This window comes from Crinia signifera, chromosome 2 (assembly GCF_055691185.1).
Source record: "Crinia signifera chromosome 2, ASM5569118v1, whole genome shotgun sequence".
Classification (NCBI taxonomy): domain Eukaryota; kingdom Metazoa; phylum Chordata; class Amphibia; order Anura; family Myobatrachidae; genus Crinia; species Crinia signifera.
In genome coordinates this window covers 122,379,234-122,404,767 of record NC_139218.1, presented here as the reverse complement: position 1 = coordinate 122,404,767, position 25,534 = coordinate 122,379,234, and the positions used below count along the sequence as shown (strand labels likewise).

The window sequence follows — 25,534 nt, the reverse complement described above, 5'->3', positions numbered from 1 at the left end:
AGTTGTGCAGTGCAGTCTGTGAGGGGAAGATGGAGAATCTCTGTGGAGAGGGGCAGTGAGTGGTGAGTGTGAACCCGGCCCCAAAAAGGCAGCTAAATCCAACATACTCAGAAGGGAGAGAGCTAATATAGATTGACAGCCCTCATTCATGTCTCCCCTATATAAAAGCTCCGCCACCATCAGCATAGCAGCAACTGACTGACAGCTGGAGGGACATTCATAGTGATGGCGCTGTGAGGAAGGAACTTCCATATCTGGGCTAAATATTTATACAACTACCACCCAGTCTATAGCCGTGTTGCCTAGTATAAAGAGACTAATGATAAACAGCTCACGTTGTCAGAAAGGAGTAGTTACTGCAGATATAGTGCTCAGAAAATTGGATACTGACAGGTTGTTACAGACACAGCTAAAGTTTCCAGCAAGGGCAAGCAGCTTATTAGTGGAATATATCATCTGCAATAGTGTATAGAGAAACTGAAAGTTCCGGGAATCAATCATCCCAGGCACCAGAGGTGGAGAGTCCTTTGGGGAGGAGGAGATCTGTGGGAGATTGACTGCAATAGAGGGGTTTGTGCATGGTAATCCCGCCCCAGGAGGCAGTAACCACATCCCTAGACAAGCCTCCCACACAACACACAGAGCAATCCAGCGCAAAACTTAGCTGATAGTAAACATCCTGCTGCAGTACCCAGCAAACATAACACAGCTATAGTGTGCCCATTGCCATCAATGTAAATACTTGTCAGGCATTGGGATCATGCACCCTATTATATCCGGAGAAGCACAGTGCAGCCTAAGACCAGCTTTCAGCTAAGGACAACTGATCCTATTGGCTCCAACTTAGTTACACCGAATAACAGCAAGAAAGGCATTCTTAAGTATTACACTGTGGAGAGCAGCCGGCATAATTAGTTCAGCGTTAAATTAGCAAATAGCTTCTACAGCCTAAAACTCTGCTATAAAGTATATAAGGAGACTATTAAGACTCAGCTACAGTGACAGGAAAGGCTTATACCCCTTAGAAGATAGGGTAAAGAACCATTTATAGTTGTGAGTCATTCAGCCAGCAAAGTTAACTCTTATGGATTACAAAACCTCACCGTACTGAGTTTATCCTCTAGTGAAACAGTATCAACTACCTTTGTCAAGGGAGATAATTAACCAGACTAGAGCTACCCAACATTTCCCCTTTATAGGAAATGTTTCCGTGTAAAGTATTTTATCTTTAGAAGTGAGAGAACGTTTCTTTCATTCAGGAAAAGGTGAAAGTTCACTCAGAGACTGTGACTGGAAGCAAGATTCAGGCAGCAGTGAAAGCTAATTTAGTATTGTGATAGTATTACACACAGCAAACTCAGGGAAAGTACTTTAGTATCACCTCAGGAAGGTATCCATCAACCTTGCAATTGAGGGTATCGGAGCTGGAAAGAGGCTTAGCGGGCTGGGAGTTGGAAGTCCAGACACTTTCCAGTAACTAACAGCATTAAAGGTCTATAATTGACTATTCAGCATCTGCAAATAATAGGGTCAGCGACAGAATTGCACAGAATTTACCTGGATTTAACTTCACCCAGTGGATTACAAATACCCTAGGGATTAACTTTCAGCGTAGACTTTAGTCCCCTGAGGGGGACAGGGACAGTTCTATAACGAAGCGCTTTATTAAAGAGTAACTGCAGTTACACCGTAGACACTAAGGGTAAAATTAACCCATTATTGCGCAATAATAAACCATATTAATTGAATTAGTAGAGGCCTCCTAGAAACCGTAAATTATATGAATTGCTTGCATTGTAATCGTTCATTATATGTAGTACTGTAAGTGATTTTCTAATAGCTTGTTTGCTTGGTAGCATAAAAAGTAAGGTTGTTTATGTAATTAACTTCTGGAGTTCCTGATTGAGAGGGGAATCCTCGTTTTGAGTATCGACTCCTGTGTTCCAGAATAATAAAACCTTATTTATTGTATTATTGTTATTCATTGGTGTTCACATTATACCATTGTTCAATTGATGTACCCGTGAAACCCTGTGATAGATTTCACAACTGCACATGCATAAGGATCATAGCACACATGTGCGAGGCCATCCTGCGTTAAAATCCTTCTACTTTTCTCGTTGCTGGCCATATGCAAGTTGATTGACAGGAAGTGTGGGTTTGGGGGTGGTAATTGCCCGTTTTCTAAGAGTATCAGGGAAAAAACGGTGTTTAAGGGGAAGTTGTGTGACGTCAGCTACGGGCCTGATCTGACAAATTCTATGCCAGCCGCAGAGTAAGTAATGAGCTACGCACAGACTGCGTACCCTGAAGCTTGCGAATGGCTTTGCAGATATTCACTGATCCAACAAATTTTTGCAAGCCATGCTAAGCAATTCCCAGGTTTGCACGGGGCGGGATTTCACTCAGACAGGGCATAGGCTATCTAATCGCAAGGTTATCCGAGGTCACTGCTAAATCTTGCCTCAACTATCAAGTCTGAATAACCCCCACAGACAATCATGCACCAGATTGAGAACTCAGCAGGTTGTGTGCATCAGGTGCAGGGTGACTAGCAAGAGAATCATGCCATAACAGACAATGATGTGCTGATTACGGGATGCTTTTTAGTGTTGTATTTGTGTTATATAAATCCAAGACATGAGCCTCTAATAAGTATTGCTTAAGTACATTATGTGTTGTCTTTTTCAATTCTCTAAAACATTTTTTTACCCTGTCTAACTCCTAATCTCGTTTGTTATCTTCCTCGCTCAAAATGTTGACGATTCTCATGGATACTAAGCTAGTGCTACATTTATCACAATGTTGCTGAACCTGAACAGTATTTGTTGACCTTGCCTTCTGTGTCTCTGATTTTGGATTCCGTTTCATGCCTCTGGTTTCCTAAGTGTACTATATTCCTTTTCTCTCGCTACTTGCTGGTGTCAAACTGCTACTGCAATTTCAACAAGGACCGGATGCTGACACATGACTTTGTCTTTCTGTAATCTGTTGACTTGGTTGGCATTTAGTTATATATATTTATGAACCACTCTTTTTTTACCTTATCACTCTGTGATCTTAAAGCATATCCAATTGATGATAGGTTATGGATGAAATGTAATAGGGTGCAAGTTTGTAAAGGTGCAAGTTTACTGCTAAAAACATGTTTTCAACTTGCACATGTAGACTCGCACATGGAGAAAGTGCAGTCTTACACGTTCTCAGCTATTTCCACTTCTTGTATTGCCCAAACTCACCATTCACAGTGGATGGTGTAAAGGTTATCATGACTGCCTCACAGCACTGAGGTCATGGGTTCAATTCCCACATGGCCCTAACTGTGTGGACTTTGTATTTTTTCCCCGTGCTTGTGTGGTTTTTCTCCAGGTACTCCTGTTTCCTCCCACAATCCCCAAAAATATACTTGTAGGTGTATTGGCTCCTAAGAAAAAATAATCCTAGAATGAATGCGTGAATGAACATATGGAAGGGAATATAGATTGTAAACTCCACTGGGGCAGGGACTGATTGTTCAAATATTCTCTGTAAAGTGCAAGATTTTCCTTGGAGGCACGCCACCTCCTTAAAGGCCCGAATATCATCAGTGGGTGAGGACTTTTTGCATACAATTGTTTCCATCATTATCCCTCAAATGGGTGGACTACAATAAGGCTGTTCCATGGACTAGTATTCAGAAATAAGGGTGATTATTAATTCCAAGCATACTGCACTTCTGGTTACTCAATATTAATTGTTTTAAATGTTCTATAGTGTTATTAAAATTTCAATATAAAACAAAAAAAGAATATAATTTTTTATATTTATTTCACTTATTATACATCTGACAACTTAGTACTTACGCACAGTTAAACCTCTTCCTGTTTTCCTTACATATACACAGTGATTGGTAATTGTGTGCCTTCTGGAAGATACTGCTACTCTTTAAAAGTGAGTTTGAGTGCCATAGGTTCCATTCACCAATAGGGTTGTTTCTTTCGGCAGAAGCAAATTTTTCGCAGAAGTAGGCACAAAGATTAATCTTCTTATCAGAGAAACTCCTTCAGACGAGTCCTCTACTTCCACAAAGAAAGACCAGACGTTTTCAGGTTGCTGCAATAGGGGAGCTGACATGAAGGCTTCTTTGAGAAGCTGAAATGCCTGTTTAGCATATGGTGGCCAAGAGACCTGATTAGCTATTTTTCTGGTAAGGGCGGTGATCAGAACAACTAGGGTTTATGACCCACAAATTAACTTCCTGTAACAGATTGTGCACCCCAGGAAACCTTGAGAGAAGTTTGTTCCAGGAATTAATGGCCTTGACCATTTCTGGATCCACACATAAATTAGCAATCTCACTGAGCCATGCCTTAACAGCAGTGAGAAGTCAACATCTGCTGACAACAATGGCTCACTCCAGCAGATCCCAAATTGGCAGACAACAGCGGGAGCATGCTGCAAATTTCAATCACCAGCAGCCCAGCAGCTGACACAACCCAGTGGCACCAAACTGCAAGTTTCCCTATTTGGGAATCAGCTATACTAGCTGTCAATTTCTATAGCCCCGAGAGACCAAGGATGATGAGTTGTCTCTCCTACACAGCATACACCTTCAGGTCCCTAATAGGACATTTTACTCTATTTACCTGTGCACTCAGGAGTCTTGGGGATCCTTTAGTGTGGAGCCAACTCCAGCCATTCACACTGATTGGGTTTTAACAGTATACTATTATTTTATAGGTTTTTGCCTAGTTCTTGCTACCCTATATTTATTTGAAAACTCTCATAGGATACGATTCAGTTATACAAGTACAGTTTGCTTTATTGTTTTTTATGAATTTATCAAGATACAGCTTCTTACTGATTAATTAATAGCCTTAGACTCATCAGATGTCTTGTTATTCGGGTCGTACATTTAACCTTGGATAGTGGCAATTAAATTTCTTGCCATCTGGACACGTAGTTCTTTCCCTTGTACTATTCTTGATCCAAACATAAAACGAGAGCCGGAGATAATGTACCCAATAAATGTGATGGATGGATCCTCAAAGATACACTTTTCAGTATTGCAGAAGAATTGATTGGCCTGTAAATGCTTCAGTACCTCCTTGACTTCTTGTCAATGAGTTTGACAATCACAAGAGAAGATGAGGATAAAGCAAATATCAGAAGATCTCATGCTCAAAGTGTTCGAACACTTCAGGAGAGTTAGTGAGCCTGAATGGCATTACCAGGTACTCATAGTGGCTATCACGAGTATTGAAAGTGGTCTTCCATTTATTGGCCAATCTTATTCAAATGAGGTTATAGGCCCCTCCTAGATCTAGTTTGGTGAAGATGGTGGCACCTTTGACAAGGTGAAAAAACTCAGTAATATGGGGTAATGGATACCGGTTTGTTATGGTAATGTCACAGAATCCCCTGTAATCAATGTAGCGGCGTAGTCATCCATCTTTCTTCTTTATGAAGAAGAAACCTCCACCAGTGGAAGAAAAATATGGTCAGATGAAGCCTTTTTGAGATTTTCACCCACTGCTGCTCAGTCCCTGATCCCCTGCTCTGCTGGCGCATGTGTACATGACCTGCATTCTAACACCACAATATCTCAATGCATTTAAGCAGAAGCCAGGATAACAGAGGGCCTCATTTTCACATTTGCTAGAAAGGTGAGTATAACTGATTTGTTAGATAATGCAACTATACATGGCATCAAAATGATGTGATAGTGAAAACTAAGAATCGCTTAACTACATGATCCATAATACTCTTTTGTAACTAAAACCAAAATAAGCATTTACAGTATGTAATCACCATAGAATAAAGAAAATAAGTAGATCTGACATTTCTATCTTTTTTATTCTTTTTCACCAAATCCTTCTAACTCCCATCTTTACTGATGGAAGGAATAAGATATATACTATAGTAAGTTATTTGATTTTCTTTTTCGGATTGTATGATTTTTTTTGTTTTCTATAAATCATTGCTTAAAAGATGACAATAGCTGCAGAGAAAAATAAAGCACATTTCTCAAAATCTGCAATGCTGCAGTGAATATGAAATTAGTTCATATCCAGTGAAATCGAAAGGAACGATGCCTATGGTAATAATGTAGGCTTCATTATCTTTATCATTGTGTTTTTTTCTACCCCATTCTCTTTAGCTGTAGCCTTATAATATTCTTTTTCCTCATCCCCTAAATAAATCTGATGTTTCAGTTGTAATTCTTGACAAGTTCGTTAATTCCTTTTGAAGAGTTGTAGAGTCTGATTAGATTTTATTAGGACATGTGTTGTAAACTAAATGGAGTCAGTGCAGTGGATGTGATATATTTGTGTTTTGTGAAGACATTTAATACTGTGCAGCATAACATATTGGTACTGTAAATATAATGGGCGAAATGTAATAGGGTGCGTTTTTTTAGACTAAAAAAAAATCGCACCAAATCGCACCTTTAAAAATCGCGTTTTTTGCCGCGAATTCGCATATGTAATGAGATGCGAATTAGCGGCAAAAAATGCGATTTGCCGCGATTTGCCGCGATTTTTAGTCATGAAAATGTGCGCATTTTCAGTCATGAAAATGTGCGCATTTTCATAAATGCGATTTTGTGCTAAAAAAAAAAAGTAAAAAAAAAAATGGCGTGGGGTCCCCCCTCCTAAGCATAACCAGCCCCGGGCTCATTGAGCCGGACCTGGTTCCAAAAATACGGGGGGACAAAAAGCATAGGGGTCCCCCGTATTTCTGAAACCAGCCCCGGACTCTTGGACCGGTCCTGGTTCCAAAAATACGGGGGACAAAAAATCTGGGGGTCCCCCGTATTTTGAAACCAGCACCGGGCTCCAACAGCCCGCGGTGTCATGCCACAGCCGGGGGACACTTTTTATACAAGGTCCCCCGGCCAAAACATGAGCACCGTGGCTGGTCAGCCTTGGACGGGGTACCTGGAGGAGTGGGGACCCCCCCAATAAAGGGGTCCCCCCCCCCAGGCTTCACCCGTCCAGGGCTGAAGCCCGGGGCTGTCACCGGCGTCCGTGGCCAGTGGACGCCGGCCTGATAGGGTTAAATCCATCATACATATCATTACATTGCTTTTTACCGGCGAACTACAAGTGCCAGCAGACCTCCCCCGCATGCTGGGACTTGGAGAACCACAAGTCCCAGCATGCAGGGCATTAATGGGCCCGCTGGGACTTGTAGTCCACCTGTAAAAAGAATGTTTATAAAAAACACACACACAGAGAAGTACAAGTTTATTACACACACACACCTCAATTTTACACCAGCGTTACTTACCATTCCTGGATCCAGCGCTGGTCTGGCTGCTTTACAGCCGGCTCCCCCCGAACTGACAGGCAGCGGGGAGAAGCGGCTGTCTCCGTCGCTTCTAACAGCCTCTGTAGCGCTGTCCGAGTGCTACAGAGGCTGAGAGCGTGATTGGCTGAGCTACAGTATGCGTCTCCATGGAGACGCATAGCTCAGTCCTGATTGGCTGAGCTATGCGTCTCCATGGAGACGCATACTGTAGCTCAGCCAATCACGCTCTCAGCCTCTGTAGCACTCGGACAGCGCTACAGAGGCTGTTAGAAGCGACGGAGACAGCCGCTTCTCCCCGCTGCCTGTCAGTTCGGGGGGAGCCGGCTGTAAAGCAGCCAGACCAGCGCTGGATCCAGGAATGGTAAGTAACGCTGGTGTAAAATTGAGGTGTGTGTGTGTAATAAACTTGTACTTCTCTGTGTGTGTGTTTTTTATAAACATTCTTTTTACAGGTGGACTACAAGTCCCAGCGGGCCCATTAATGCCCTGCATGCTGGGACTTGTGGTTCTCCAAGTCCCAGCATGCGGGGGAGGTCTGCTGGCACTTGTAGTTCGCCGGTAAAAAGCAATGTAATGATATGTATGATGGATTTAACCCTATCAGGCCGGCGTCCACTGGCCACGGACGCCGGTGACAGCCCCGGGCTTCAGCCCTGGACGGGTGAAGCCTGGGGGGGGGGACCCCTTTATTGGGGGGGTCCCCACTCCTCCAGGTACCCCGTCCAAGGCTGACCAGCCACGGTGCTCATGTTTTGGCCGGGGGACCTTGTATAAAAAGTGTCCCCCGGCTGTGGCATGACACCGCGGGCTGTTGGAGCCCGGTGCTGGTTTCAAAATACGGGGGACCCCCAGATTTTTTGTCCCCCGTATTTTTGGAACCAGGACCGGTCCAAGAGTCCGGGGCTGGTTTCAGAAATACGGGGGACCCCTATGCTTTTTGTCCCCCCGTATTTTTGGAACCAGGTCCGGCTCAATGAGCCCGGGGCTGGTTATGCTTAGGAGGGGGGACCCCACGCCGTTTTTTTTTTTATAAAAACACTTTTACACATTTTTATTAACAGAACCATGCACAGATCTCAATGATCTGTGCATGGTTCTGTCAAATTCGCCTGTCAGAACCTGGTCTATTTTTTTTGCGATTTTTGGTAACATTGACCAAAAATCGCACCCTATTACATTTGCGAGTTGTATACTTTATAATGGGAAAACATCTGGATGCGAATTGAAATGTGACTAAAAATCGCACTTCTAAAAGTGCGATTTCGCGGTAAAAAGTGCGATTTTTTACCGCGATTTTCAACCTATTAAATGTGCGATTTTCGGAAAATGTGCGATTTCGGCCGTTTTTGACCAAAAAACGCACATGTCTAAAAAAACGCACCCTATTACATTTCGCCCAATGAGTGTTTTAGGAAAGGAAAGGGGAGTGTAAGAGAATGTTAGGGCAGAGAGCGGAAGATAAAATGTATGTACACGTTATAGGGATATTATGGGAGGAACAGGGTGTATTTATAGTCAAGTAGTTTCCCTCCATACCCTTTACCTAAATGCTTGCTGTGTTCTGTGAAAGGATATCTTTTTGCAAAATTAATATCAACATACTGCTGTAAACTCAGGAAACTTCAAAGTGATTTCATTCTATTTGAAACTAATCTGCAATATTGTATACTGTATAACTCCAAAAACCCAGTTGTCAGGAGCATAGCTGGACTACTCAGAGCCACCCAGGCAGACTGTTCACAGCCTCAGTGCTACCACCAGTAAATTCACCAGATCATCAGAGTTGTCAATTACCCAGAGGACTGTTTACTTACCTCCAAACATTGAGGGGGGGAGGAGGAGAGAAAATGGTGCGCACCGGAGGCGTGACCAACATTTTTGGCATGTGACCAATTGGGAAGGAGCATGGCCTATACTAGCGATGCTCCCGTGAGGCCATGCCCCTGGTTTTGCTGCTGTGGGGGCATGAATAGACACTGTATGCATGCGCACAGCATCTATTCACGGGTGACAGGGGGGCTCCCAACTGCCCACCCCCCTTGCCGCAGGACACTGCAGGTCCCAGGTGGAATGCTGGAACGCTCCAAAAAAATGTGACTTTTTCAGTAGAAAGCAGAACAGTTGGGTGGTATGTGTTTAGAGCAGATTAAAGCTCTCAATGCTGATGAACTGCATGCTCCTCGCAGTGGTGCAAGTAGAATTTTTTTCTTGGTGGTACTGATAGCATCCACCAAAAATGGGCATGGTCATGTGTCATGAGGGGGCGTGGTCACACAAAGCTAGAGGAGTGACTAAATGACAATAATGGCGTGGCATCAGGAGACAGGGAATGAGAAACAGGGAATGACTGGGGGTGTGTTGGCTCTTGCTTGGGGGAGAGCCGGGCAGCTTATGCTTACAATTGTGGAGCCTGCTATTCATGCTGTCAGCACCGCTGATGCTTGTCAGTGTGACAGGCTAAATCAGCAGTAGCCGGTAGCTGCATACAGCACCAATCATAACGCTGGATGGGCGGGCTGCTGATGCATTATATTTAGACTTAAAATAAAAATAGAATTGACAGTGGGTCAGGGGGTAAGTGGTACTGCGTACCTGCAACATATTTCTTACAGGTACTCCGTAACACGCCATACCCCCTTGCTTGCAACACTGGCTCTTCGGTTCTTCCTGGCAGCATTTACCAAAAAGTATTTACCACCATAAAAGGGACAAATAATGACATCTTTTTTTTTGGTGGCAAGTTTATGAACTGTTCACATCACATTCTTCACATCACATAAATTCTTCCATCATATAAACCCGAAAAAAATATATTGACCTTTTAACTCTGTAAATGTAATTGCTTAGACGAGGATTCAGGTCTGTGGATGTGACTAAACTGCACTCTATACATTTCCTGCTGAAATCCTGCTTATGTAGTGGACAGTAATGTGAATCCACTCCTTGGTTTTATGGGCAACATAAAAGCATAAAACTGGGGTTATTAACATTAAGTGCTGATGTGGGTGTCATTTATCAGAATGTTCCAGTCAAGTCAAAAGACATTGGGGTCAATTATAACCATCTATATCCTCAAATGCAGATTGCTGTGATAATATAGGCCTAATTCACAATGCGATAATTGAATATATTGCACAGATATATTAATTACTGCATGCAGGAACTGAACTATTGCGTAAGCTCTGTCCCTGTAATTCCACTATGCTTCATTATTGGGGTGTTTTGTTTATTTCACAAAAACTGCTCCAAAAGTTCCTTTTTGGAGCAGTTAGGTTATACTTAAATAATGTGAAAAGGGTGTGCGTAAAACAAATGTTAATAAATTGCCCAATTTGTGAGTCTCAGTTGAAATTCCACTGGGACACTCCCAAATACCACATTCGACCCCATGGTAGTAGCGACCATTAATGTAAAAGTAATTTTTGGTGAGCACCAACCGTAACAATGACAAAAAGAATGAAACTGGAGGGCCCATATATAGGGGGTTGTCCATGATCAGCAACTCCACAGCCCACATACCATCATCATGTGGTATGCAGGTATGCAGGCTGACCACGTCAGCACTGCAGAGGATCTGATCACTACCAACCTCCCCAATTGCCTGCAACCAGTTCAACAAGTCATTTGTGTCTTTAAGATATGATGGCATAGCAAATGGTCCAAGTACACAGAAATGGGTTGGTATAGTGATCCCCTGGCAGAAATAATAGGTCTACCAGGGGGATCAACCAATCTCTTGTGTAGAGTGTAAAACAAAGGTACAATAGGGTACTGACCAGTTAGTGCTTTTAATAAATCATCACATATAATTGTTACGATCCGCTTCCAGCGGATCGGTGTCATGTACCATTCACATTTTCTGTGTGTTCTCCCTGTGTGTTCTCCCTGGGGTTATCTCAGCCTGTGTGTGTGTGTACTCGCTAGTGGCATCCAGTGGTCAGCCTGGGCCATTGCAGGTAACTTTCAGTACTGTGTGTTCTGGACTCAGGTGTCTTGATTAGGCTCCTAGCCTGCAGTGCACACCTTCAGGCTATGTGTAATCAGCACCACATTGTGCTCTCTATATAAACCCTCTGGTTGTTCAGTCCCATGCCGGTTATAGCTTGTACCTCAGGGTCTCAAGTGTTCCTGGTTCCTGCTTACCCACTGCTCCTGGTTCCTGTGTCCAGTCATCCTGCATCCTGTCATTGATTCCCAGCTGTGTCCTCCATCCAGTCTCCTGTCCTCCCGGTGTCCGTGTGTCGTCCTTTATCCGTCTCCCGGTCCCTGCAGCTCCTGTTGGTCTTTGTGGGATTCCTTCTCCAGATATTGATATCCCTCGGTTCCAGATAAGTTGGGAAGATTCCCCCTCTTTGTCTCCGTACTAATCATTTGCTTATTGTGTCAGCGTATAGTGTATTGTTACACCTGTCAGCGGTTCTTAGTGTGTCAGCATATCGTGTATTGTTACACCCGTCAGCAGTTCTTAGTGTGTCAGCATATCGTGTATTGTTACACCCGTCAGCAGTTCTTAGTGTGTCAGCATACTGTGTATGGTTAAACCTGTTAAGCATTAGCACAGCGGGTTCCTGTTTAGAATGCTATCCACTGGCACCCCTCTCCGCAGGGCAGGGTGGTTCTCGCCTCTTTGTTTGTAGATAGGTTTCCCCTTGTTCATCACTGGCCTTGGCGTGTGTGTTGTCCTAACATAAGACCAGGTGGCATCGAGGTGGGAGCCTGACTAACGGGCTCCCACGAACGCGGCTATTATTGGTGAAGCCTAGCACCCCGCACACACACGTCAACTCCATCTGGGTACAACGGAGTCAGGTTGGCGAGGCTGCCCTGGTCCTGTCTCTATCTCCTTCCAGCCAGTGTCACGTGGTGTCTCGCCAGACAGCGTGGCACAGGAGATCCCTACAATAATACCTTTAGTGCATGCAGAAGACAATAAAGTATCCAGTTTATTTTTAAAGGACACAGCAGGATGAACATCACGTACCTCATAAATAGTCTCATCAGATAACTGTCATTGACGTTCATTGATATAAGCGCCAACTGACTGTATTACCACAGCCCTACCCTTATCCGCCGAGCGGATTACTATATTTGTGCACTGACTCAATGACCGCAGTGCCAACCTCTCCTCATTGTACAAATTGCGTCCCCTGGGTTGGCTCACTGTGAAGTCATTTGCAGCACTAGATAAAATACGTGAAAAATTCTTAATAGATGTAGAATGAGTAGGGGGGTCAAAATTGGATACATGTGTTAATTTGCATAAAGTCATAGGAATGGTGCTCACTGTGTCAGATTTCACTTTGTGCCCTAAGAATTCCTTCAGTCTCAGTGATCGTGAGAAACGGTAAGAGCCAATTTGCCATATGACTGGATCATGATAATTTGTAGGGACAAAGGTCAAACCTTTAGTTAATACAGACAACTCAACATCTGTAAGTGCAGTGTCCTTAAGGTTAAACACCAACTGATCTATTTCGGTGTCTTTCGCGGCCACCCTCTGCCTCTTGTTTTGTTTCCCCCTCCTCTTCCGATGGAGGGATTTGGCACACCTATTGGATCTCTCGCTCACCTCCCATGTTCCCCTAAAGGGACGGACCCACTAGATGTAGTCGGGTGTACAGTATCGGTATCGCTGAAGGAGGTACTGGAGTCATTAGGGGCCCGCTGTGGCGGTCGTCCAGATAAGGGTCAGTACGCCTGTGTCCTGTTATTCCTTGCATATTGAAGATTCAACCATGTGTAGACACTATGTTGAACCTTACGTGCTTTGTCCCTTTTTAAATTGTATCAAGTCTTAAGTGTACCTGTCAATGGTGGTGGTGATTTTATCAAGTCAATTAGTGTATTTGACCTTTAACAATATTTTTTTTTCAGTATCAAAGGCTGTTAGTTGAGATTGAGTAATCGCTAGCTCCCTGGCTGATTCTTCCACAACCAATAATACTAAGTCCATGGAACACTTATTAAGAATTCCTACCCACATTTTACAAAAGGCTGCATTATGGCGGACAATTGTGGGTATATTTCGTACACGGAAACCCCTTGGTATGGGCTTTTGCCGGTGATAGTCACATAGGATAATCCCGTCGTACAAAAAGTCCACTTCCCGCTTCTAATGCGGTACCCCTCATTGTATAAATCACCACAGTCCTGTAAAGTTGTTTAATCACATAAAGATATTGAAAATAATATATTCTCTGCTTCTAAGTCAGAGTGACTAAAAAAGTCCCCTGAGTCCAGATGGGCAAATGATGTGTCTATATTGGCACCTTCAGCCATGTTAATTGATCAATGTCACAAGTCCAATAATGCTCACGTGTATATAAGAGGTGTCCCGGTAGGAATAATTAGGGGGATTGAACAAGAAATTGGGACTTCATTGTTTTTTATGAATCCGTATTTGTATCTACAGAATGTAACTTGATACTATGCACTTTAATTTGTATTGTAAACGTGAGGGAGGTAAATGTGACTTAAGGGGGGCGTGGCCTGACCGAGACCAAGACCAGACGCAGTGCCTGAGAGCTCCGTCTGAAAGCACCAGAAAACCACAGTTTACAGGTGCCTGGACCCCTCTGAAGTGCCCTAAAACCATCCTCCTAAGCGCCCAGATACTGGGGACGCCCGCCGGGTAGAGCAGCGGAGCCGGGAGACGCTTCTAAGCGTCTTTTGCAGGTTGCGGCCTACTCCGACGGAGCGGCCGGTGAAGCCGGGGCCTAGATTTTGGGACAGGCTGAGACGCGAGCACCGCGGACGCGATCGCGGGCTTTTACGCCCGCTCCAGGTACTCACTTTATATCTACACATCTCCCACTGCCACCGGAGGCCTCCCTGGGGGCAGCCCTCCCTCCAGGGAAGATTGTGGGTGCAAATTTGGACTTCTTAGCCTCCCTGCTCCCAAGACCCGGCCGCGATTTTAAAAACGCAGCACAAGCACAGCATAAACCCTGGGCTATCTATTTCAGCCCCCAAAATACAAATAAGCCTCGCAAGCCTTCACTATTAGACTGCCTCACTTGGAAGGGACTGTGTGCTCCCTCTCCATAAGAACTGCACTATTCTGACTTTTTACATTCATATAAGCTGTCAGACACAGAGGCTCAGGAGCTGCACGCTGGTTACTATACACCCTGCTCTTTCTCCCAGGTCTATAGCCACAGGTGGAAACTACAACCCTCCACCACCCCCCACCAAAGCTCAGTGATGTCTATATTTTACTCTGTAATATGCTTCATCTCACCTCTAAACTGATTTGACATCTGGCTCAGCAATTCTATAAATTGGAGTCCCGGTCCCACCCCCTGATGCAGCAGTAACAGGGGACTTCAGCTCCAATACCCGGCAGCCCGAAAACCTAATATACACGGCTTTCTGCCTTCATAACCACCGCCCGCCACTAAACCGCCTCCCCCTACCTACACCCCATTGTATGAAGCGCTATTACAACGCTATGCCGAGCAACCAAACACGCAGGAGAGACAAGGACCGCCAGACACCAGGTCCTAAGATGGCGCAAGACGCCAGCTCCCGCCGTGCTGCACCAACCTCACCTGCCCCAGACTCAAGGGGCCCCACTCCCCCCCTGCGCTTCTCTCACCAAGATGACCAGAGCGCTTCCCACAGTGAATGCCCGCAGCCGCTCCAGACCCTGCCTTCCCCTGATTCCCCAGTCACGTATGGGGACATGATTATGGCCATCAGGACAGCCATAGGTCCTCTACTAAAGGCACAGACTGATGATCTTGGCAGAAGAATAGATCAGCTCCAACAGAGAGTTGTTTCCACAGAGCAAACAGCAGGCGCAAACTTTGCTGATATTACGGACTTGAAATCATCTCTTAAATCTGCAAACAAGGAAATAAACTTCCTCCATAACAAGGTTCAGGACCTTGAAAACAGGTCCAGGAGATGTAATCTACGGCTGATAGGCATCCCTGAATCTGTAAAAGGGCAAGATCTCTTTGACTTTATTAGAATCACTTTGCCAGAACTCTTGCATATTACAGATAGGTGTAACGATCTAATCATCGAACGCGCACACAGACTGGGCTCTCAACAGCCACAAGAAGGCGCCAGGCCCCGCGCTGTAATATTCAAGACTCTAAACTTCCTACATAAGGAACTCATATGGTCATCCTCTCGCAAAATCAGGGACATTACATGGCAAGGCCATAAAATACTTGTTTTCCAGGATTACTCCGCCGAACTTTCTAAAGCTAGGAGAGACTTCGCCCCCACCTGCTCCAGACTCATCCGTGATGGGATAAAATTTGCCATGTTGTATCCGGCGCAATTGCGCATCTATGAGGGGAACTCATTTAAAGACTTTCTCTCCCATCTGGACGCCGACGCATACCTAGATGAAGCCGCTCCTCCTGCAGACCAACAAACAGACTGGGCGGCAGATAATTAAGCAGCAGGACACTGGTCTAGCAGCTTATCCCACACTGGTACAACAAGATATTATGGAAAATCAATCACCAACTCTGGTTTCTTTTGCTGAATGTTGGCAGGTCCAGTTCAGCAACTTCAGATAGATAATATTTTCCTGGAACAACATACTTAATTCCCAGTCACCGAGGAGTTAGCCTCCTCCCCTACCTTATACCTTCCCTCTTGCCTAAACCCCGTATTGTCCTTATCCACTGAAAAAGGTATAGGCGTCCAGCTTATGGCTGGACAGTTAACCTCTTATTACTGTACCTCTCACCCCCCCCTTCCACCTGTTATTACTTCACTACTCAACTCCCCCCTCCATACTCTCTCCCTCCCTCACTTGAACTAAACCAATTATATGGGTTTTTGCAGACTAACACTTATGACTACACCAGTATGTTTTTGATATTTGCAATATTATGTGAATGACCCTCTTTCTTCCCTTTTGACATTTTCTCTACTCACCCCTTCCCCCCTCCTCCCCCTGTTATTGTCTTTACCCACTCTCTAATCTCACCTGGCGGGCGACAGTTGGTTAATTAGAGGTCGAGATACCTCTACTGTTATGTTCAATTTTGGGCTCCGAGGTTAAGGAGCGCCACATCTCATCGATGAGCAAAATATCGATGACGAAATGTTTTGTTATATTTATGTTTGGAAGTCTACACTTCAATTTTAATTCAGTTCCCCCCCCCTCCACCCTCCCCCTCCTCTTCCCCAACAGGGTACCACTATGCAGATAATATGTTTCACAAGTATAATTCAACACATGCTTTGTATATCATTGTCTCTTTCCCCCTACCTTTTACCTAGATGACCACGTTAACATTGGGTAGCTGGAATGTGGGTGGCATCAACTCCCCACAAAAACGCAAAAAGATTCTAATGTATTTAAATAAATTAAACCTTGACATTGTGTGTTTGCAGGAAACTCATCTGATGCCTACCGAGGTCGCCAAGCTTAACGCTCTTCAGTGGCAGGTGCATTCCTCTGCATCTTTTAACACCAAGGCCCGAGGGGTTGTGGTCCTGAGCAAGAGACGCACTCCGCTGACAGCTGACACCTTATACTCCGACCCAGAGGGTAGATATACTCTTACACGCCTCACTATCGCACATACACAATATATCCTCCTTAACGCCTATGCCTCCAATGCCTATTCAAAAGCGTTCTTCCAGACTATCATTAAACAACTCACCCCACACATACATCTCCCAATCATTCTCTGTGGAGATCTCAATTTAATTTCCCACCCAGAATTAGACAAACAATTCCCTACTTCAAGAAAGCTCCCTAGTTTAGGTGTCCCGGCCCTAGCAGCTCAACTGCATCTACAAGATATATGGCGGATCTTCCATCCCACTGACCATGACTACACGTGTCTTTCCTCAGCCACCAGCACACTATCCAGGATAGATTACATACTTACTTCTACAGACCTTTTCCCAAAAATCCTCATGACTCATATAGAACCAATATCACTATCAGACCATGCTATGATCTGGATTTCCCTAAAAGTATCACCAGAAAAAAGCTCATTCATATCATGGAGATGCCCCTCATCTATTACTACATCTGACTCCCTAAAAGCAGTGGTCCTAAAAGCATGGGATGAATATACACAAAACAACAAAGAAACGGCCAGCACCAACCCGGCTCTATTCTGGCAAGCTTCCAAAGCTGCAATCAGAGGAGCTATAATTGCACACACTTCTTACCAACGTAAAACGATAGCCCTAGCTTTTGCCCAAGCCCAAGCGGACCTCACGACCGCTTTCTTGGGATATAAATCCTCTCCCACCTCAACAACTAAACTTAGCTACACCCAGGCCAAAGCCACATTCGAGGGTCTTTTTATAAAATCTGAAGCTCTCTACACATTTGCCTCCAACGCTAAATTTCACAAGTATGGCAATAAATCTAGCAGACTGTTATCAAACCTACTCAAAGGATATAACTCCCCCTCCACAATCCATCCTCTGAAATGTCAAGATGGCACCTTAACCTCCACTAATGTGCAAATTGCCAACACCTTAAATGCCTATTATAAATCACTATATTCGGCCCCCATCTCTGATGATTGTGCAGCCACACAATTCTGGGAAAATCTTCCGACGCCACACTTGACGACACTCATGTCCGATTCTCTTTGTAAAGATTTTTCATTAGACGAAATACTAAACGCTATAGCAGGTATCAAACCCGGAAAAGCCCCAGGCCCAGACGGCTTGACATCTGAATATTTCAAGCTCCTTGCACCACAAATCGCCCCCATACTAATGGCCATGTACAACTCTATTCTTCACTCAGACCAAGCCCCTCTCTACTTTAATACAGCCACAATTAAAGTGCTCCCCAAACCGGGCCGTGATTTATCTGACCCAGGCTCCTACAGACCTATATCCCTGCTAGACATGGATTACAAAATCCTGACTAAGATCTTGGCCGAGCGGCTAAAACCAATGTTACCTACCCTTGTACACAAAGACCAAACTGGTTTTGTTATGGGACGCAATCCGGTAACGAATATCAGGAGGGTACTGTCGGTACTGCAGCAGTCCCAGTGGGCCGTGTCGGGCCCCGCGCTGGCGATACTGTCGCTGGATGCGGAAAAGGCTATCGACATGGTCCACTGGGACCATCTATATACTACTTTGCGTAAATTCTCGTTCCCCGAAAAATTTATCTCCATACTAAGCACTCTATATAACAACTCTGCATCCAGGATACACTGTAATGGAATCCTTTCAGATCCGTTCCCCATTTTAAGAGGCACCAGGCAGGGGTGCCCTTTGTCGCCCCTGCTGTTTGCCCTAGCCCTGGAGCCCCTGGTGATTGCCCTCCGACAGTCCCCGAGGTTTCAGGGAATTCAAATTGGATCAGTAGACCTAAGAGTATCCCTGTTCGCAGATGATATGCTTTTATTTCTCACTGCCCCACAACATTCACTTCCCGAAGCCTACAATATTATCCAACAATTCGGCACTTTCTCAGGCTATAAAATTAACATTCACAAATCAGAGCTGATGACTTTGAGAGGAACACCCCCCTCTTTCCCAGATGATCCAAATCTCTGCAGCATAAAGATTCAAAAAACCCAGATAAAATACCTAGGCATATACATACCAGTAACAATTGATCAACTTTACCCCAGAAACTATGACCCCATCATTCAAAACATAACCAAATCACTGTCCACGTGGAAAGACTTGCCTCTGTCGCTACTAGGTAGGACAGAAGTTATAAAATCCATGATTCTGCCCAAACTGATGTACGTAATGCAAATGCTTCCTATCCCGCTAAACAATAAAGATATCCTTAAAATTAATTCCCTGATATCACAATTCCTCTGGAATGGCAAAAAGCCAAAAATCGCACTACACAAGTTACACCTCCCTAAGAATCTGGGAGGCCTCAATATCCCAAACCTAAAGCAATACTCGAGATCACTCCTGTGTAGATTTGCTCTGGGTTGGCTACTTGAGAAAAGTGACTACTCGGACTTCCACGTGGACAGCGCTATGTTCTCCCCTTACTCCCCAGCCGCTCTCCTACACACACCTAAGACTCACATACCAACACACATATACAAAAACCCTCTGTTTAAAGACGTCCACACAGCATGGTGGGCGATCTCCACTGCTCTGGGCCACGACCCCCGAGTATCACACTGGCTTCTCATTTGGGGAAATCCAATGTTCTCACCAGGTGTGGATAGCTCGATCTTCCACCGTCTACGAAACAAGGGCCTCAAAGCTATTTCACAGGTATTTGACCCCAGGGGCAGAATGTTGGCGACCTCGGAGCTTCAAGATGGATTCGGTCTCCCCGCAAACAGCTACTTCGCTATATATCAATTACTGCACTATGCCAGATCTCTTCCCAATATGAACACCCAGAGCCTTACACCACCGTGGCTAAAGGTTTTAATTATGAAACTCCAAAACGGTAAATACAAAACCAAATTTCTATATCAAACACTGGCGGAACTGCTGGCAGAGGTTGCGTGGGAAAAGATAACGCATAAATGGTCGCAAGACACTCAACTATCAGAAGACAAAACACTCCTCTATAAATATTATCATTCCACCATACGTATACTGAAAGCCTCAATTCTACAGGAGGTACATATTAAAACTCTTCACAGAGCTTATATTACCCAACAACAACGCAGCCATTATGTACCAGAGGAATCGGGGAAATGCCCTAAATGCAAACACCAGTTAGCAAATTACCTCCATAACTTTTGGAATTGTAGGTGTATAAAGAAATTTTGGTTTAAGCTAATATATTTCATAAATAGAAACTTTCAAACAAAAGTTTCACTCCACCCGATCCCGCTTCTTTTTGCAAATTTTGACTCATGGTCGCTCCCCCCTTCCCAGCTATACCTAATCCCCATCCTGACACTTATAGTAACGGTAGCCAAAAAAGTTATATTAAATGCCTGGATCACCCCCCATGTACCCACTGTAACTGAGGTCGAAACTCTCCTCTTAAAATATATGTACTACGACCGATATGACATCCTTCGAAACGCAAACTCTACCTCTTCACGCTTCTACGCTGTATGGGCACCATTCATAGACAGTCGCGACCCAGAATTAAGACAAAATATTTATAAGATACTTGAGACCCGTAGTAACAATGTAGGTGTATGAATGTATCAAGTTTCACAATGAGCTGCAGAGCAGAAATCCAATAAGGTACCCCCCCTCCCCCCCCTCCCTCCCCCCTCCCTAACCGCATGTTCCCTAACCACATATGATAACCTCCACCCCCCCCCTTTTATATTATATGGAAAATGATGGGCCTAGTTAACCCTGAATATTTGTGCAGATGCAACATATTGTTTACTGTACATTGTTTATTGTAAACTGTTTATCTTTTATATGCAATGGCTCTGAATAAACATATTTAAAAAAAAAAATGTGACTTAAGGACTGGTGTAGGAAGGAGGGATTTGTGTTCATGTAACACTGGGCGGACTACTCAATCAGGTGCCTTCTTTTGCTGTGATGGATTGCACCTGAATGAGGAGGGAGCTGCAGTGCTGGAGGGAAGGATGGTTAGAGGGCAGGAGGAGATTTTAAACTAGGAGATGGGGGGTGGGGATAGCTTGCTACTATGGGACCTGTAGCGAGAATAGTAGGATGGGGGTTAAGATTAAAGTTGGGGGAGGAGAAGTGGGGGAGGACAGAGTTACAGGCAATGTCTGGGGTACTAATAAGGGTAATATTGTGGGTAATTCCCAAACTGGGGTGTAGTGCTCAATGTAATATAGCAACAAAAAAGGCCAACAAAATTCTAGTATGTATTAAATGTTCTGTTCTAGATTTGTTAAAAGCCTTAATCATTACTTTTTGCACATTTTTGTGATCATAACCTCTATCCAGAAAGCGCTGTATCATAACCTCCAATTCTTCATCTCTTTTAACCGGATCACTCACAATGCAAATGACCCTTAAAAATTGGCTGTATGGCAATGCCTGTGTGCTTTGGGAGGGATGTGCGCTACTGGATAGTAGCAGGTTGTTCGATCAGTGGATTTACGGAACATGTTTGTCTCAACTCCTTTTTTAATTTTTTTTAATGGTCACATCCAAATAGTCGACCTTTATATTGTCGACCTTGAATGTGAATTTTACTGGGCTGTAGCATTGTGACTCTCCATCAAGTCTACAAAATCAGATTCCGTCCCTGTCCAAAAACAATAGAATGTTATCTACTGTATATAATGAAAGTAACGCAAGATGTGTGAAGCTACTGTTGAATTCCTAAAGAAAAGATAATTTTCTACCTTGAACATGTACACATTTGCAAGCGATGGGGCCACATTGGACCCCATCGCTACTCCCGCTGTGTGGAGGTAATATAATCCATCACAAAATATATATATATATATATATATATATTTTTTTAATTATTATTCTTGGTACTTGTGTATTATAGCGGCGCCCCCGATCTACATCGCGCAATGTTTTTATCGCATCGCATGCCATGCACCCGATGGCATGCGATGCAATGCGATTTTGGCCCCCTATGCGATGAAAAATTGTATAAGCACCCTAAATGGTGCTTTAAGCACCCAAATGGGTGCTTACAATGTTAAATGAACCCCCACGCCACCCCCCCCCCCCCCACTATAAACGTGATCCCGAAGTGTGCGAGCGCAGCGAGCCCACAAGGGGCGGCGGTACGCGTACTCTGACCTTTTCATACCCCCACTATCCACGTCGGCGTGGAGTTGAGAATAGAAAGTGTGGTGAGCGCAGCGAGCCATGGAGCCCAAAGCGTGGCGAGCGCACGCGGATACCTGTGAAGCCCGCGAGGGGACGCCGATACCTGTGAAGGTATCCGCGTCCGCTCACCACGCTTTGGGCTCGGTGGCTCGCTGCGCTCGCCACACTTTCTATTCTCAACTCCACGCCGACGTGGATAGTGGGGGTATGAAAAGGTCAGAGGACGCGTACCGACGCCCTTCGCGGGCTCGCTACGCTCGCCACGCTTCGGGTTCATGTTTAACATTGTATGCACCCATTAGGGTGCTTATACAATTTTTAATCGCATCGCATTGTATGCCATACACAATGTCATACAATTTTAAAATTTTATGACATTCTACAATATTGCGCGATATCGCGTCTCATCGCATACCATTGCATGCCTTATGGTATGCGATGGGCGCCGCTATAATACACAAGTACCTTAATCTATTTTTAGAGGGATACCCATGTAAGATCTGGCGTCAAACACAACATACGGTACTTTTGGATTATCCTGGCTCCCATCGCATGCCATATATAGTGGCATGCGATGGCATGCGATGCGATGCTTGTTGATTTTTGCCGTTTTTGTCAAAATCGCATGCAATCACATCGCATGCGATCGCATACGATTTTTCACTGAAAAGCATCCAAATGCATTGGAATTAGTATGAAACATGTTCAATGGCCCCCAAATGTCATTTTTGAGGCTGTACCACCCCCACTATCAACGCAAACCCGAAGCGTGGCGAGCACAGCAAGCCCGCGAGGGGCGGCGGTACTCCTCCTACGACCTTTTCATACCCCCACTATCCACGTCGGCGTGGTGTTGAGAATAGAAAGTGTGGCGAGCGCAGTGATCCACCGAGCCTGAAGCATGGCGAGGGGACGCGGACACCTGTGAAGCCCATGAGGGGACGCGGATACCTGTGAAGGTATCCGCGTGCGCTCGCCACGCTTCGGGCTCAGTGGCTCGCTGCGCTTGCCACACTTTCTATTCTCAACTCCACGCCGACGTGGATAGTGGGGGTATGAAAAGGTTGTAGGACGCGTACCGCCGCCCCTCGCGGGCTCGCTGCGCTCGCCATGCTTAGGGTTCGCCTTGATAGTGGGGGTGGTACAGCCTCAAAAATGACATTTGGGGGCCATTGAACATGTTTCATACTAATTCCAATGCATTTGGATGCTTTTCAGTGAAAAATCGTATGTGATCGCATGCAATGCGATTTTTTCATCTGATGGCCATCGTGGGAGCCGTGATAATCCACAAGTACCCAACATACATCCTCACATGGTCCTCCCCCCAAAAAAACTGTTTAACAAACTGATCTGATGGGTGCCCCATTTCTATGCAGAACAGGACACTCCTGTTTATTACTGCTTTATGGCTGGACAATCCATTTAAGGTAATATACAGTAATTATGTTTTTTCTTCACTAAATGGTAGCATCTCATGTTTGGACATTATGAACATCTGAAAAGGAATACGCTATAGAGCAATTTTACACTTACATTTTCTGCCCAATGTCTAGTACATTGTCTGTGACATTCTTTCCAGGACATTATTATATAATAATAGTAATTATAATACTTTTTCCTCAATATAATGCATAAGATATTAGCAAATGATACATTTTCTTTGCATGGTATTTTGTATATAGCTAAAACAGGTAACTATAGGGACATTTTGTGTATTCAGTAGAATATAAACAGTAGCATGTAACTACTGCATGCCAGCTGCATAATAACAGTGCATACAAGAATATGAATATTTTTTCTCCTATGGTCTCTAATAATTAACATGCTCATGCATTATAATTATTTTGTAGTGTCATATGTGGAGACTTGAGTGATTATTGTATATATTTATGGGATTTACCACTCACAGTCCAGCACCCATTCTACACCATAGACTTTTTGTTGTTTATTATCCATTTTACTAATTGGACCCTAAATATGAAAATACTCTGTCCATAGGGTTCTTTCTTCCAATTTCCAATTACTGCTATCCTGGAAGGGAACATTTCTAACATGACTTTCAGAGCAAGGAAATTAAACATCTCTTCATTTGTTGTATGAGAATGTCTTAAAAAATGTTATAGTCAAATGCCTAAGGAGGCCATGAATATTTTTCAGAATAGTTTTGAATATTTTGTTGTTGGGCAGCACGGATGGTGTAATGGTTAGCATTACTGGTCCACAGCACTGAGGTCATGGGTTTGATTCCTACAGATGGAGCCGGGCTCATCCAGACAGGAGCTTGCCAAATTTTTGCTAGCCACCAGCTCCCGCCAGGGGGAGCGCACACACAAGACAATGGGTCCCTGACGCCCCCCCGCGCGCCACCTCCACTAATCCCCCTCGCCGCCCGACCCCTCTAACCCTGCCCGTCTCCCTGAAGTGGAGATGGGCAGGATACCGCTACCCCGCCGCCGAAGGATTGGGACGTGTGTGCGTGTGAGACGCACGCGCGTCCCAGTTCAATGTAGTCCCTGTCTGCCGGCGCTCACCAGAGGGGAGTTTCTGATGGGCGCCAAGCAAAGCTGATAGGTGCTACATCTGTACCATGGTGCTAACCATATGGAGTATATTCTCTCCGTGTCTGCGTGGGTTTCCTCCGTGTACTTTGGTTTTCTCCCACAATCAAAAAATATACTGGTAGGTTAACTAGCTCCCAACAAAATGAACCCTAGAATGAATGTGTGTGCGTGTACATGCAGGGACTGATGTGAATGTTCAAAATATGTATTTGTTAAATAAATAGATAAATAAATAAATAATGCTTCTCTAGGCTATTAAGTCATAACACCATTACATTATTGTTCGTCTTCCAAGTTCATGATCTGCTGTTCACCTTGTTTCCCTATGCTGATTTATATAATTCAGGGGCAGATTATTAAGATTAAAAAAAATTAAAGAAAACAGTTAATAGTGGCGCTCGGGGATATTATTCTGTGGGTCAATAGGATAAATGCAAGCATGTTTATAATAGAATATCACTGATACTTGCATTTAATACTGTCACTTTCTTCCCATGAAAGGTATATCATTGATTTATAAACAAGGTGCCAAAAAAGCCCATCAAAGTTTACACAGCTCAGGTTGTTTCACAGAATTTTCTATATATTTCAGAAGATACCAAGAAACAATTATCTGTGAGTATGAAGCGAACGTTTAAAAGCTTCTTTCATCTTCTCTTCAGAGCAGATCAAAAGGTACACAAGAGTTAAATCTTTTCAACTAAAACAGCCGTGTCTGATAAGTTTTGCTATTTCTAAATTAATACACGCCTATTTTTAAGGGTGTAGGCAGAATGGGGGCAATGAGTTGAATAAAAAGGTCATCATGTATGTGACAATATTATTTCCATAATATTAAACCCTTAATCTTTCTGTTATGTCGCTCATTTTATTATTTTACAGAATGCAGTGTACAATGCAAAGCAAGGCAGAAAATACCTGACTGTTCATTTATATACTGAAGCATACTTTCAAGATCATGCCATAAATGGGTGTTAGTTATGCCTTACATCTGCCGT

At 44.2% G+C, this 25,534-nt stretch overlaps 1 long non-coding RNA gene across 1 annotated transcript; it reads left to right on the top strand.

Annotated features, from left to right (window-relative positions):
- Nucleotides 1-25,534, top strand: LOC146058853 (uncharacterized). Its single transcript, XR_014470006.1, has 3 exons — nt 1-62; nt 25,129-25,211; nt 25,419-25,534. It is a non-coding gene; the product is annotated as an uncharacterized LOC146058853 (long non-coding RNA).